General features: G+C 33.6%; 1 protein-coding gene across 1 annotated transcript in view; it reads right to left on the bottom strand.

Annotated features, from left to right (window-relative positions):
* Positions 1–17,011, bottom strand: part of LOC145243996 (ubiquitin-conjugating enzyme E2 H) — a 266,143-nt gene that overhangs the window by 12,605 nt on the left and 236,527 nt on the right. The gene's annotated exons all lie outside the window — the stretch shown is intronic.

The following is a 17,011-nucleotide window of genomic DNA, read 5'->3' as shown; positions in this document are numbered from 1 at the left end:
CTTATCTCGCAATTACTTATAACGTCACCAACTAACTTCGGAAGAACCCCCCCCCCCCCCATCCGATTTTGTTTTATATCATAAGTTGCTTAAAACGTGATTAGTTAAAGTTCAGAATAAAATCACGCTTTCTCTTAACGGTTAATTTAAAAAAAAAAAAAAAAATCTTCTGAACGCTATTAAAAGTTAAATTCTTCACTAGTTTGGAGACGGAATGCGTTGTTGTGATAAGTGATTTTTTTCTCTACTAATTCGCACTTTTTATTTTAAGATTCAAATATTAATAACTACATTTTATTTCAGTATTTAATTTATGTATTTCTGTTGTATTAAATGCTAGCTTTTTTTTTTTTTTTTTTTTTTTTTTCTCTCTCCATAAATGTTTATTTATCTACCGAGTTGATTGCAAAAATAGATTACCTAATTGTACTCATTTTTAGTTCGTGGGAGGGGAATCTATCACCATACTTTCCCTTAAACAGGTCCGTTGGACTTTTATTAAGTACAATACTTAATAGTTATTTTTTATTTATTTATTTTTTTTTTTTTTTTAATGGAGAGTAGAAAACGCATTGTGGATGCGTTATCGGCAGCTCCTGTTACTCTCGCTTCTTCTTATTTGTCCCTCAGTCCTCATTTTTTAAATGAGTGATTTTTCTGACAAAGGGAGAAGAAAAAGCTGTTTTCTAGGTTGGCAGTATTTTTGCGCGAACAGTTGGCAGAGTTGGTGGAAATTTTCTGTTTCTATGTCTATCCTTGTAGCCATGTCACTAGTAAGGGTGCTGGAGGTAAACGTTTTGTCTGGGCTGACGTTATCCGCCTGATAGTCAGGGACCCGAACCTTGGATTAACCACTAAGGAGGCTGTCCTATCAGCAGGTGCAAAGTACTGGGGCTGCTGTATTGCCATTTGGTGAATGGAATCTGGACCATGCAGTAGCTTCTGGTGGGGCCTCTCGATGCCATACTAGTGGGTAATTGTTACGGCTTTACCTTATCATGTGGTACAAAAAAAAAAAAAAAAATTCTTCGTTTCTTTTTCTCTCTTAGTTTCCCCTCTCTGTCCTGCTCTAAGTAAATCTGTCGACCTAGTCCACAAATTCCAAAATTTCATCATGACAAGTTTCAAGAAAAAATACACGATTAAACCCGGTTCTCCAACTTCCAACGTAGACCCCTACTACCATGTCTCCTTCTCCAACATCAGGGGTCTACGTTCTAACCTTCCAGAGGTTGAAACCCAATTACAGGAGACTAAACCAGACCTTTTATTTTTAAGTGAAACTGGCATTGGACAGGCTATTTCCCTAGATGAGTTTGCAATTACAGGATACTCTAACTTAACTTCTAAATCTGACCCCCAAGATCGCCATGGGCATGGAATATGTGCCTATATTAAAGATAGCTTTCCATGTGGGAGGGACATCTCCAGGGAAGATCCTAACTTACCCTATATGTGCTTCCGGGTTGCTTTAGCTCACACTACTGCATTTATATTTACTCTCTATCGCCCCCACAACAGCGGAGTTACTATCTTTCAAAGCATATCTGAGAAAATTGACCAAGTCCTTTCTACTTATCCTTCAGCTAACATTCACGTATGTGGAGACTTCAATGTTCACAACGTCGAATGGTTGACCCACTCAAACAAGACCGATGATGAGGGGAGGTTCTGTCATGATTTCTCCATTGCCTATGACCTCACTCAGATTGTTCAGGAACCTACCCGTGTGCCCGATAATGACGGCCAGTATGCGAGCCTACTAGACCTTTTTCTCACAACTTGCCCTGAACTATGTTCAGTTTCTGTTCTGTCACCTCTTGGATCTTCCGACCACTCTGTTGTATCAATTAAGATAAAAATGAAATGTAATAAGTCCCCAGACGTACCACTTCATCGTACAGTATATCGATACACTAAGGCTGACTGGGATAGCTTCCGTACATTTATATCTGATCTACCTCTGCATTCCATGTTTAAAAAGGATGTGTCCTCTATAGTATTAGACCTAACTGAATGGTTAATTGTAGGTATTGACCATTTCATACCCTCTAAAAAGTTTCAGCAAAAACCTAACAGCCAGCCATGGTTCTCTCCAGAATGTGCTGCTGCCATTGCGCACAGAAATCACTTTTTCCACTGCTTCAAACGTAATAGATGTATGGAAACTAAAGCCGTTTTCAGGACTGCCAGCAACCATTGTAAGAAAGTAATAAGGAACGCAAGAGAGTTGTATGCTCAATCTGTTAAGTCCAAAGTAGCTGAGCAGCGGCTTGGTTCCCACCAGTTTTGGCAAATAGCAAACAGAATCCTGAACAGAAGCGTGTGCTCCATCCCAACTATTATCAATGGACCTGAGGTAATCTCGTCAGCATCAGACAAAGCCAAACTCTTTGTCAAGAACTTTGCAGCTAATTCTACCCTTTGCGACCATGACCGCCAACCCCCAATATTTCCTCCTGTATCAGAAAACACGCTATGTGATATACGTATATCTGTACGTGATGTTGCCAAGCTAATCAAAAACCTTGATTCCAGTAAAGCAACTGGCCCTGATGGTATTCCAATTATAGTACTCAAAAAACTTCAACCTGAACTAGCGCCCATACTTACAAAACTGTTTAAACGTTGTCTTAAGGAGAATAGTTTCCCATCTCCCTGGAAAATCTCATCAGTATGCCCTGTATTTAAGAATTCAGGTGATCGCTCATCCCCCTCTCAGTACAGGCCAATAAGTCTCCTGTGCGTCATGAGTAAGTTGCTAGAATCTGTGTTAAATACAGAAGTAATCAAACATCTCAACAAAAATAACCTTCTTAGTGACACTCAATATGGTTTCCGTTCTGCTAGATCTACAGCAGATGTCCTTACAGTTATATCGCATAGGATTAGCAAATCTCTCGACGGTGGCAATCTTTCTAGGGCAATTGCTCTTGACATATCTAAAGCCTTTGATAGGGTATGGCATAAAGGTTTACTTCATAAGATCGCTAGCTATGGTATAGCTGGAAAAGTCTTCTCAATTATTAAATCATTTCTTTCTGATAGGTTCATAAGAGTAGTAGTTGAGGGGCAAAAATCAGAAGCTCACAGTATTAATGCCGGTGTCCCTCAGGGATCCATCCTGGGCCCAACTCTTTTCCTGATCTACATTAATGATCTTCCAAATCATATCCTTACATCATTTGTAGACATTTATGCTGACGACACTACCATTTATGGTACCACATCTAAGACAGTAAACGAGCAAGTACTCTCCAATTCTCTCTCCTCTGATCTTGAGCATGTAGTACAATGGGGAAAGGAGTGGCTGGTTACTTTTAATGCATCTAAAACCAAGCTTCTCTCTTTACATCATCAACATTTTAATCCACATTTGTCATCAATTGAAATGAATGGCTCTCGTCTTCAGGAGGCCTCAAGTTTTGACAAGCTTCTGGGCTTGACCATTACTCCTGATCTTAAATGGAACACGTATATCAAATCTGTTGCCAAGGCCGCTGGAAAAATGGTGGGATCTTTCTATCGATCCAGTAGATATCTCACTGCTGATGCTATTCTCTATCTATATAAGAGCCAGGTACGTCCAAGGATGGAATACTGTTGCCACATCTGGGCAGGAGCTGCTAGAAAGGACTTGTCCTGCCTTGATAGAGTTCAAAATAGACTTCGTAGCCTTGTAGGAGATGTCCTTTTCTCCTCCTTACAACCTCTATCTCACAGAAGAGATGTTGCGAGTTTGTCTCTGATGTATCGTTATTTTCATGGAAAGTGTTCAACTGAGCTTCAATCTATGGTCCCCCCTCGCCAAACTTTCACAAGAAACACTCGTCTAGCTGTAAACACTATCAATAATTTCCCCCACTCTTTATCTGTGCCTAAACCTAAACATAGATTCCATGAACAAAGCTTCTTTCTTAGAACTGCACGCCTGTGGAATTGTCTTCCGTTTTCCTGCTTTCCGGCTGACTACAATATGGTTGTGTTCAAGTCTAAGGTAAATAAGTTCTTGATGAGCCGTTCCATATAAGTTATTAAATTTACCAAATTTTCATTACTAATGATTACTATATTGACCAACTTCTACTGTACACTCTTTAACCCTTATCCTTGAGTGGCCTCTGGGCCTTGATAATGTGGTGATGCCTTTGTAAAAAAAAAAAAAAAAAAAAAAAAAAAAAAATATTAAATGACTTGAAGAAATGAAAAAATATGTCGGCAAGTTGAAACGAACATTTTGCATTTTAACTTATTTATATATGTTTGTACGCATTATCCATCCATCCAAACAAAGATTTTACTCGCTTTAAAGCATCCTTGGTGTATGATTACTATTTCCTGTTAATTTTGGTGTTATGCGATCAGTAGTTGAAGAGTTTATAGATTAAATATTTTCGCACATTGTTTTATTTATACAGATTTGTTAGATTAAAAATAATTTTTTTGCACCTTGTCAAAGAGAGAGGCTAGTAGTTTGTACCAGCCCTGATGTAGCAATTATATTCCATGCATAGGCGAATGGTATCTTTGTTGAGATCTTCAAATATTCAGGGATTAATTTGTCTTGTAAACATTTATTTTATAAATAATTAATCATTAAATTATAGATTTTATTTAAAACCACAGATGGAACCATAATGCGTACTACACCAAGAATATTTCATGCCTAAGTTGGTAGAATTTTCTCCAATAGTTTTGAACCAAAAAGTGTCTTACTGATTGATTAAGAATTTTCAAACAAATCATTGCCAGTGACATCTCAAAGATTATTGGAATCAAAGCAACAAGTTTGCCAGGATTTCCAGTATTATTTGCTTCTTTCGTTGATAACAATGGTCAGTAGCTTTCTTTGGAATTTGAGTGATTAATCAGCTTTCTCAAGAAGAGAGAAACATCTTATCAGGAGCCATGATGTCCATACATACTCTTTATACTTTTACAGTCAGAGTTTGGATGATATAATTTTTTTTTTTTTCAAATTAGTCACTGCTTATCAAGGCTCAAAGGCTATTCAAAGATAAGGGTAAATTGTTAGTTGGCGCTAGACAACACCTTCAAAAGAATGGAAACGATGGATGAAATGGTCAAGGTACTTCTGCATTTACAAACCCGCGATTTCCACGAAGATATTCGGGTGTGCCCAGCACATGATGGAAATAACCAGAAACGGCCGAGTGCATTGCAATGCAAGGAACGCTTAGACCGATCTCAATGGTAGAAACAAATAACCAATGAGAAAAAATGCTACACAAAAAATCTTTCTTCCTTAAAAGTTTTATTCAAAAACTTTTGGTCAAAACTAAAAAAAAGAAACATCAGAAAACAAAATTTTTCTTATAAACAAACAAACAAAAAAAAATATTCTTTCATTTCACTTATGGTAGGTTCGTGTTAGCTTTTTTTTGTGTTTATTGTATTTCCATGTTTTTCTGTTTACCATTTTATCATTTGCCCGCAGCGATTTAACAATTATAGAAGGCTCAGTTGGCCGTTTCTAGTTATTCCTGTCATCTGCTGGGCACAACAGAGTAACTTTGTGGAAATCACAGGTTGGTAAATGCAGAAGTGCCATGGTCAAAATACGATCATCTAAGAAGACAGCTTGACAAGAATTTATTAACATTAAATTAAACACAACAATGTTGTACTCAGTTGAAAAAACAGCAGTCTCATGGTATCGTATTTCATGAGTGAAAAGTCCTTGGGAAGAAACTTTGCTAGGTTTACACCAAAGAAGAAATGAAATTTCTTCACATTGTTGCTTGAAAAGTTTTGGCTGTGGTTGTTTTACAGAGGGAACCATAAATAGGAGCCCAGTCGAGCATTTGTGAAACTGATGAAGTGGAGAGAGGCTAATAATGTCTCTTCTGTGAGAAAGGAACTGTACGGAGAAGAGATTAACTGCATTAGATTATCGAAATCGGTTTTGTATTCTATTGAGGGAGAAAAGAGTGATCTGAGCAACATTTCCCCAGATGTGACAACAATATTCCATTTCAACACGTATCTAACTGTGATATAGGTAGAGGATTGCATCAGGATTGAAATACTTCTTGAAGTGGTAAAATGGTCTAACAACCTTAGCAATAGATTTCATGCAAATTTTCAATTTCCATCTTCTCAGATTCTCTAGAACCATCATTGATTCCATGCGTTTTTTTTTTGAAGGGGAAGGTAGAGAGCAGAAAGAACATCAAATTAGAGTTTTTTTTTTTTTTTCTTATATACATCTGAAAGTAGTGTCAGTTCTCTTGGTTTTGTCTAAGTATGTTCCTTCTATATTTCAAGTTGTGTTTATGAGGTGTTATTTTATTTCAGCCTACTTGTGGTTAGTCAGTATCACCTGGCTGTGTGAGTTGGTTTCTGTACTCTAGGATTTTTCTGAATATTTCATCTGTTTTGATGATTTGAGTGGTGCCATCCTCCCTTTAATTCTAACTTCCTTTAGTCTTTTCACCAGTTTTTTTTTCAACTGTTCCTAGTGCTCCTATAATTATTGGTAATACAGCAGTTTGCTTAGTTTTTCTGTTTTCTTCAACTTCACCTTGTGATGTGCTAGATGACAAAATCTATGATTTAGCAGGGTGTTATTTTATAAAATGTTTTAAAACTATTATCATGTACAATCTTCTTGCTTGAGAGAGCTTATCCATTTGTATGTCCAGGTTTCAGAGGATTTCATATTCTAATACTGTGTTTTTACAATTGATCTACACAGTTCCCAGTGAATCATCTTCCCTACCCACTCATGTCTATTTTTACATTCGTTTTGGGCTAACTTTCTGCATTCAATTGTGATGTTATATTCTTTCATCTCTTTGTCTATAGGGTCTACATTTGCCATTTTTCTGGGTTTTGTCCATCTTCAAAGCCAGTTTTGAACTTTGTCAAGGCAGGATAGAGTACTCCGAGCAACTCCCATACAGATATGGCAACAGTACTCCATTTTAGGATATATCTAGCTCTTATATAGGTAGAGGAGTGCGTTGAGAGTCTGATCATGTTTTGTGCAGTTATCAGCAGTGATTCAATTTTTCTTTTCAGGTGTCCTTTTCATAGTCTTCACTTTCCTCGCGTTAACCTGCAACAATTTGTGGCAGCTGGCAGCATTACTGATTAATAGACTTGTAGTAACCAGCTAAATCAAATTGCTCATTACATAATCAGAGGAATGTATTTGGCCAGAATTTATTCATTTCAGGAACAGTTTGATTTTGTCACTGTTCGGCCACGCAATTCTATCAGCACGCAGAGTCGTGGCTATAATGCGACTTTTTTCACACACAAATCCATGAGACTATATTTTTGTCTATTTGCACATGTAGGCAGTAAACCGGTCAGAATATTCTAGAAAGTCAATATATAAGGCCTGATGTACCAAAAAGAAATCAGTTCAGACAGCGTTTCCGCAAGTCACCATCGCTGCTGCCCATCATTATCACACGTGTTGGACTATCTAAAAAGATGTAAAACTGCATCGCTAAGAATACCAAGTTCAAACTGCAATGGATAAATTACTCAATCCGTTTACAAAGAACAAATATTTTTCCTTGCACTACTCTCATCTTCCTGGTATACCTTCATTTGCAGTGTTTTTTCATAAAATATGTCGAGAATAACAATTTCCACAGTCACAAAAGATTTCCAGCAAATACCCTTACAATTATACAAATATTTTTTTCACTTCAACTATGGACTTTTGTCTTATAAAAATGCATATTTCTCAGCTTCATTCACAAACTTTAATCTTAATTTCATACTCGCGAAAGTACAGGATTGAATGCAAAGTACACATCTCCCATGTATAAAAATAAACTGTTTCTGGTTAAATAAAATTTATTATGAGTTTAAGAATTTGTTCCCGAGTTGTTGCTATTTATTGATGTTTTTTTTTTTTTCTTGTTAGGGAAAGAAGTTTCGACCTATGCTTCCGTCACAGTCATGAATTCGGATGGCAGTCATTATCCTTTTCCCTACAGACTCACTAGCAGCAGCCGGTAGTAAGAGTTGAAAGAATTTCCTGCAACCAATATTTGTAGGCGATCATTTCACATAAATAATGAATGATCCTTTTACTTGGTTCATCAAATGCAAACTGGACTTATATGTAGTCAAATTAGAAACAATTATTGGGATGAAAAAGATTCCAGGTCAGAGAAATTGAATAAAATAGTTTCAATACTTCAAAACCAAATAGCAAGAAAAATCAGAGATATTGTTATTAAATCACCAGCTTTTCAAATGTTAAAAAAGATAAAAAAATTTTTAAAAAAGACAAAAAACTAGCAAACTGTTATTAAAAGAGAAACCAGGAGACTAAGCCCTCTCAATTCCTGACGAGGTTAAAGAAATTAACTGGAGGATATGACAACACTATAATTTGTCACATGTTTTTGAGTCGACTACCAGAAATATGGCAACCCATTTTATTAACTGCTGATGACAAACAATTTTGGGAAAAATTAGTTGACAGTAGACATTATGGTCAAAATTACAAAAAACAAAGTTTCTATTGCCCATATAAAAAATGGGGAAATAGACTTAGCTGAATCAAACTGAATCAAAGTTAAACATTAGGACATAACAGCTATCATCTTGGTTAAGTTGAACCAGCTTTATCTCAAGTAAGTACAGCGTCTCTGACCATAAGTCACTTTTGTCAATCTTGATCAACGTCACATTATATAGTTAGTCAATCCTGATTTCATAATCGAAGATTAATTGTCCATATGCCTGATAGTGATGCTAAAAGAAGCAGCACATATTAGACAATGGTCAAATAAGTAAGTCTAATATAGAATTAAATACAATATGAGAACCAAATATTTGAAAAAAGAAAATTAGTTTCAAAAGTTAAAAATGAAAACCTGAAAAAATGAAAGAAAATAAAAGACTGAAAAAGGAAAAAAAAAAAATGAAAACTGAAAAAAAAATAAATAAAAAACCTAAAAAAACTGTAAGAACACTGAAAACAAAAAATAAAACTGAATGAGTGAAATAAAAAAAAATTTAAAAAAACTGAATGAAAAAAATAAACTGAAAAAAAAAATAAAAAAATAAAAAATATATATATATATATATATAAAGGGGAACAAAAAGTGAAAAAGTGGAAAAAAAAAAAAAAAAAAAAAAGAAAATGAGAAAAAAAAAAATCTGTGTATCATAATGCTCCTCTAGATAAGATTCGGTTCAGAGCTCACAAAATTCATACTAGAATTGTCCACATAAGCATGTGGCATACCAGGTAATGTGTTGGTTAACACTCAGTTTTAAGTGACAGTTTTTTTTAGAGGTTGAAGGTTCAATCCTTACTACAGGTGATACTAACGAAGAAAAAAAAAATCAAAATCAATATTTTACATGATCATCAATGACAGAATTAGACAAATTTACACTTGTGGATTAAAAAAAGATTTCAGTTCAAAATAAAATTTCATATTTTTTATTTACTAATATATCATCACTTATCAAGTCTAAAAGTAACTCGAGGCTAAAGCTTACTAAGATTGATATATTAATGGTTGAATGATAAATATTGCAAGCCGATTGAAAATGAATGGAATGAATAAAATTTGAGGAGGGTTTATGAGAAGTTTCTGAAATTGGATTTGATGATGGTCATGTTGTAACCTTCAGGGAAGCAATCTTGTGGCATATTCAACAGATGAGAAGCTATTTTACATGACAAGTCATAAAAAAAAAACCTTTCTACTCATCAATTCCAAACCCTTTCATTGTTCTCACCAACTAACCAACCCCACAGAGTTGACACCACTACACAGCCACACTGTCAAAATATCTGGCAGATGCGATAAGCCAAAACTTGAATCCAGTGGTAGAAATAGTTTTGACTTACTTTATTACTGCCATAAAATGGTCTGTCTTCACCTAGTGTGAACAAGAACAAGTACACACTGAGGCAAGAGTACATGTCTCCGTGATATGTGACCAGCATGCTTTGCCATCAACAAAAGACAGGCTTAATGAAAGCTGGCAGAAGGCCTTTTAGCACTCGAATGGCTAAGATCATTAAGTGATAGAGATCAGTATTGAAAACTGCATTTTTGGAGAAAAGTCTACTACGTGATAAAGATTGAGTGGAAAACATATTATATTGAATACAATGTCACCAGAGAAAAGTATTTTAAGCGAGCGTATTAACAGAAACCATCTTTTCCTCTTTTTTCTTTAAATTTTATTCCTTCAAAAATACTTTGGATGAGAAATTATTATTGCCCTCATCACTGGAGATAGTTTTACATTTTAACCAATGTGCCATATGTCCTTCAGGCATACGATTCATTTACACAATGATGGTTTTTATTTAAACATGATTTTCATTATCTGTGTTGATATAATGTACACAGAATTTTTCTGAAACAAGATGCCCTCTTTTCCCTCAAAAATGTTACCCATGAAATCACTAATAAAATTCACAATCCTTTGTGTAAATCAACCATATTTGGCACAAATAAACTTCAGTCTATGTTCGACTTGTCCACCAAGTTTTTATCATAAATGTTCAACAGTCTTTCTTTTACCGTCATTCAATGATAAGCACACCTGGATATAACGTGTAAATTTGTCAATAACAGACACCCTCCTCTCTTGGCACCAGTAGTGTGAGGAATGGTGACTGGGCAGTGGCCTGAGCATATAAATTAAGCATACAATCATATTCAAACTATCTCGTTTTCTCATAATATTTTTTAATACTTAGTCTTTGAGGCATACGATCAAAGAGTTGGTCCCAGGTAACACCAGACCTCGGCAAGTCACTGCTCTGATTTTGACTGTGCAAGCCTTCTTCAGCTTAATAATAATGTAAGGATTATTTTAAAAGAACTTATCTTTGAAATAACCCCAATCAGAGAATGGGTTACAGTCTAGCAAATGTGAAGCTCATTCAGAATCACACCTAGTACTGATGAGACGATCATCCAAGTGTCCATGCAGCCATCCCAAGAAGTCATTTGTAATGTGGTTAGGTGCAGCCTTACCCTCAGATAGTTCCCAAAGACAGGTGCACTGCATGGGTTGAAATATCAAAACCTGAAATCATTGTTCCATATCAAACAATGCAGAAAGATGGAATTACGTTTCTGAATTTTTGAGATGAGGATTGATAATTTGTATTATTTGGATTATTCGGACTACAGTTCTCATCTTGAGTGTTATTTGCACAACGTTTCAGTCGATATAATCCCCTGACTTTCTTCAAGTGTATTTTGTCAAACTCTGGAATCTTTCTGTCGAACTCTGGTACCTGCAAGAAATTCCACACAGAACCCTTTGTTAATTTCTAATTCAGTTGTAAATTACACTCTTTTGGAGGTTAAAAGCTTAGTTTTCAATGTAGACAACACTCAAAATACAATCGCAAATTACTCAAGATTTTTACCCAGTCATGGCTAATGGAATGAGAGTACACTACCTTCGTAAATTTAATAAAAGGTTCCATTCTGAATTCTGTACAGATTCTCAAGTTCGACAAGATACGCTTGAAGATTGATTAAAACATTGTGTGAATAACACTCAAGATGAGAACAGTAATCCAAATGATCCAAATAAGAAAAAGTGATTGAAAATTAGCCATTCTTACCTTATGAATTTTTTGTCAAATTTTAACTGGTAGTTGGCAGCATTAAAACAATCCTGAAAATTCACATCTCTAAGTCCAAGCAGTTTGGGGAAAATATTCCATTTTACAGATTTCTTGGGAAATGTGTTTCAGAAGAGAACCGTAGGGTTACAAAATCTGTTTTTCTTCAACAAAGGCTGATAAGGCTTACTGAGATTAATATATTGACAGTTGAATGATGATGAATATTTTGAGAGGATTGAAAATATTAAAATTAATAAAATTTGATGACTTATGAGGAGGGATTATGAAAAATTTTTAATTTTTAAATTTTAATGTTAAAGCGATGAAAAAATAAAATCGGAAAGCTCTTAGTTTTTGTTTTTTTTTTCATTATGAGTTATAATAGAAACTTATAATTTTTTAAATCTTTAAGAAAATTTAGTTGCAAACCACTGAATTTCCAGAGGACTGACTCAAATCACCACCTCTCTACATTCCAAACCTATCTTTTTTTTTTTTAATGGAAATTGCTCCAGACAAAGTATGAAGCTACTTGATGTAAGGGACTATAAAAAAATAATACTTCAAGGTGAAATCTAGGCAACAATAAATGTTAGATAGTTAGATGTCCAAAGTATGACATTAAACTATATTCCATGGTGGGGCTCAAATTTGAGATCTTTGGTGAGTTATAATTATTCCCATGTTCACTTTGATCCGGAATCTCAAGATCCCATCTCCGAGTTAAATATAATCTGTCATGGGGGTGAAATTTCACTGCATTCGGTAGTATACACATACATCATGAATAATTAAAGATATTAAGGACTTGAATTACTTAAAGGCTTTCTAACAAAACAATTTAAAAAAAAAAAAAAACAATTTGATATGCTATAAAAATAGCACAAACGATATGAAACATTTTTTTAAATAAAATAATGCCACAGGATGACGTATGAAAGTGAAATTTGGCCAATGAAAATCAAGAACATACTTTGCATGGAGAGAAATGATATGAGAAAGGTACGATGGATGTGCAACACGAGTCTTAAAGACAGGCTTAAATCTGATGAACTTGGAAGATCTAAGTATGGGGAGATGTGTACAGTAGACTCTGATGGTATGGTCACGTTGGAAGAGTAGATGTAGAACAGTTGAAGTAGCAGGTCTAGTTCACAGGAGAAAGTTAAAAAAAAAAAAAAATGGGATGAATTGATAAGAATTTGAGAGAAAGAGAGATAAATAAACTTAGCTGAGATATGTTAGTTTTGGAAACCAATTTCTGAAAGCTGCCAAATGCATGCCAGCAGGTAAAAATGGACATTAAAATGAATATGATGCTATAATATCTGTCATAAAAGCAGTGTCTATAAAGAAACAGTTACAAGTGAAAAAATTAAAGGTAAACATTATCAAAGTATACAAATGCGTGTTAATATTTGAAAATTATCATAGAAAACTAATTATATAGAAATTTGAATACCTGTCCCGTCATCGGTAAAATAAATTTCCCAAGCAGAACAGTTTTACATCACTTATGTTGTCTTATGAAGGTTAAAATAAAGATATAATGATACTAAACCTTATATTCAGAATCCTTATTCCAATTTTGATCAAAATCCATTACATGATTTTCATTTTAGAAAATCTTCAAAATTTAAGGCTTCAACTTAAGAGGTCTTAAGAAATTGAAATTCAAGAGATTTTTGTTAAATTGATGTCTAATGACTCTGGATAATTTAATAGAAATGTAAAATATTTGAATTTACAAAATTCATAATGATCAGTTAATTAGTTTACATACAAATATATAAACATATACATTACTTTATACAGAAATTTACACCATGAATAAATATGAGGACTTTAGAACTTAGTTACTTTTATGAAAAATGACTGAATTCAGCATTAAATAAGTAAAAAAAGACTTATGTGCAATGGCAGTATCAAACCCTTTTGTATATATCCAAGTGAAGGTTAGGATGGAAATTTGATCAATTGACATTTTCTTTTCTTTTTTTTTTTACTAAGGAGTCATCAACTATCAAGGTCAAAAGCCACTTCAGGACAAGGGTTATTCAGATGGATGGGTTATCAGTTGAATTAATGAAGAATATTATGAGAGGATTGGAAATGATGAATGAACAAAATTTGATTGCTTATGAGGAAAGTTTATAACAAGGAATTAGATTTGAAGATAATCCTGTTTGCAGAGAAGCAGTCCCATGATAACATGTTCCATAAATGGGAAGTTCTTGAAAAATTCTGTTCATAGAAATTTGGTTTGATGTTAGGCACACGAAGAAAGGAAAGTTCTTTGCAGTTGTTGTAGGAAGAAGATTTCTTCTTGTGTTTATTCAGCCACTCTGATGAGTTATAGACGACGAAACACGTGTCAGTGGATAATTATATTTTAAAAATTATACATATGCCACTCCCCATTTGGGGGTACCAAACTGGTCTAAGGGAAAATTATTCCCAACTTGCATTTAGGTAAAAATGCGCTTCCATATAAATAATTGAATTCATTCAATAAGTATCGCTAACAAAAACAAACAAACATCTATGTAAATATGCGATACATTAGTAGTCCTGCAAGATAGCTCAGTGGAAGAAGCTTAGGTCCTGATTTCGAATCTCACTAGATTCAGCCACTCTGATGAGTTGTAGACGACAAAACCCGTGTCAGTGGATAATTATATTTTTAAAATTATATATATATATATATATATATTTCTAGTATAATGGACATAACATTTCTAGTATAATGGACTCTTAATGTAACGAGCTTGTCAGTATATGAACAATTTTGTTAGATACATCAGAAAATTTTTTAGATTCAGTCAAATAAAAATTCCATTTTTTTAATTTTTATTTTTTTAGCAGAAATATCAACAGTAAGGCACATTGGGAGTAAAAATTGATATTGATACTATGAATGTATTTTTCTTATTTAAACAAAATTAAATAGGATTAATAAAGTCACACAAATAATATAAAGTAAGTGCTATTACACAAAAATAATTAATATCAATGTCATTCCAGACCAATTGTGACCCATTGCGTCAGTATTTATTATATATCTAAATGAATAACTGCAAAAGTTGGGCTCATTTCTGGCACTAATTCTCAAGTAAAAATAACCTACTTTAAGTTGATTCAATTTAACACAATAGATGCAGCACCTTTTTTTTATATATTGTTTATGTATATGCTAGTTTGTCTTTTACACTTTGGTCCTTTAATGATTCGGTACTTAGTTTCTTTGGTGGTTTTGGTCCTTTCTTCTTGAACGGAGGAGGCTTTGGTTTTATGTTGCATCTGGCACGAATCATGTAGTAATCAGCGCAACATTCAGCTCCTCTCATAGCTCTGGTACTGCGAAAGTCCTTTAGATCTTCTATTCTTGTGATTACATAATAACACAGAGTGGGGTACTTGGATCTCGGATGTTTCCACGAGCAGCACCATTTGTCTGGATGGTTGCAGAACATGTTTGTTATAGCAAGTCCGTGTTCGAAGAACTTTGATAGCAACAGTTCGCCATTCAAGTTCATTTTTCCAAATTTACCCATTGTTTGTGACCATGCTGCATGATCTTTTCCCACTCTAGCATTGAAGTCATCGAGTACAATGAGTTTGTCAGCTGCAGGGATCTCAGAAAGCAGATTGCCAAGAGACTGATAGAATAGTTCTTTAGTCTCCAGGTCATTTGTCATCGTTGGTGCATATGTGGAGATCATTGTCAGGTATCTTTGCTTGCCAATGTGAATTCTCATTGTTAGGAGGTGATCATTTTCCCCTGCTGATAGTAATTCCAGTTCTTTCACAAGGTTGTTTGAGATGTATATGCAATATCAGTTTCAAAGTTAACTAATTTGCATATTTGTTTGAAAAAGGATATTTTATTAATTAACTATTATTTGTTATTGCTTTGATTTAATTCAAAGATTGTTTGGATTTTAACATGACAAATATTTCTGTTTCGCAAATATTGTCTTATTTCCCGAAAAAATATTTAGCATTTGTATTTAACAAGTTTTGATCCATTTATAAATTTCATGAGAAAAAGCAAATTGATTTCTTTTCCTTTTTTGAAGAGAAATAAATTTTGATTGAAATTACCAAAATTTCGACTGTTTATATGGATAAATGAGAAATTTTATTTTGCATTTACAAAGTTATGAATGAAATATTTGTTTTTTATGAAAGTTTCAAGTATTTAAACTAGCAAACTAAAATGATAGTGAGACAGTAAATCCAGATAGTTCTTAAATATGATTTTTTTTAAATTTCAATATTTACAGCTGCTGTTGCTTTCAAACATGCAGAGGTTTTGACAACTACTATTCATCCATTATGATATATCACTAATTTCCAAGTATATATCAATTCGATGTATGATCTAATTGGTCACAATGCTATTATTTGAACGTTTGTATGCTCCTTCACTTGTGCTGAGGAAGAGATTATATATGAATAAAGTTGATATCATCTCTGAAATGATCATATACAAATCTAAGTTGTTATTGTTTTGAATTCTTGGAACATATGTAAAATGATTCTGTATTAATTTTGTTTACTTCCTTATTTACTTAAGCTCTAGAAGATCCAACTTCTCTTCTATTGAGCTTATTATATATCTGCAGTATTTTTAACAAAATAGTTATAATTCTTATACTTTCTCCACCATTATAAGAGTTAGCTGTATAGTGAACTATTTAGTGTTGTCATGTTCTGACTTCCAACTATTATTTATATATATATATATATATATATATATATATATATATATATATTCACTGATAGTTCCATTGTTTGAAAGCATTATGTAAGTTGAATTACATTTAAAAATGTTATAAGCAATGACAATATATTTTTTTTTAAATAAATATTTTAAAACTCAAACTTTTGACACAAAGTGTCTTCATCATGAGTAATTGCTTTCATTTCACTATTAAGCTGAATTCTATTTATGCATAGTTTCTATATTCTACATAATTGCGTAGAATTCAAGATGAAAACATTCTAGCACACAGAACTATTTTTATATCTCTCTCATTATATATATATATAAGTGACCTTGTTAATGCACGTATATGCAAAAAGTCTACCAAGCTCCTCTTTGAATATTTGATATATAGGGTATTTGGATCTGTAGCACACTTTCAAATTAGGGTTTAGATGATAAAATAGCTGCAAGGAGGTCAAAATTGAAAAAAAAAAAAAAAAAAAAAAAAAAAAAAAACACATTTACCTTGGCCTGGCGTACGTTGATTATACCCGGTTTTTTCTCTGCACATGCACTAATTAAAAGTTCTAGCTTAAATAACATTTTTTGCAGGTTTTGTATATATATATGCGTTTAGGTCATACGCTAACGGATAAGGTTGGAGAACCATGTGTTTTAATTTCAATTGTAGCTGA

This window comes from Euprymna scolopes, chromosome 22 (genome assembly GCF_053919585.1).
Source record: "Euprymna scolopes isolate OS-2025 chromosome 22, ASM5391958v1, whole genome shotgun sequence".
NCBI classification, from domain to species: Eukaryota; Metazoa; Mollusca; class Cephalopoda; order Sepiida; family Sepiolidae; genus Euprymna; species Euprymna scolopes.
This window is presented reverse-complemented; position numbering and strand designations above follow the sequence as displayed.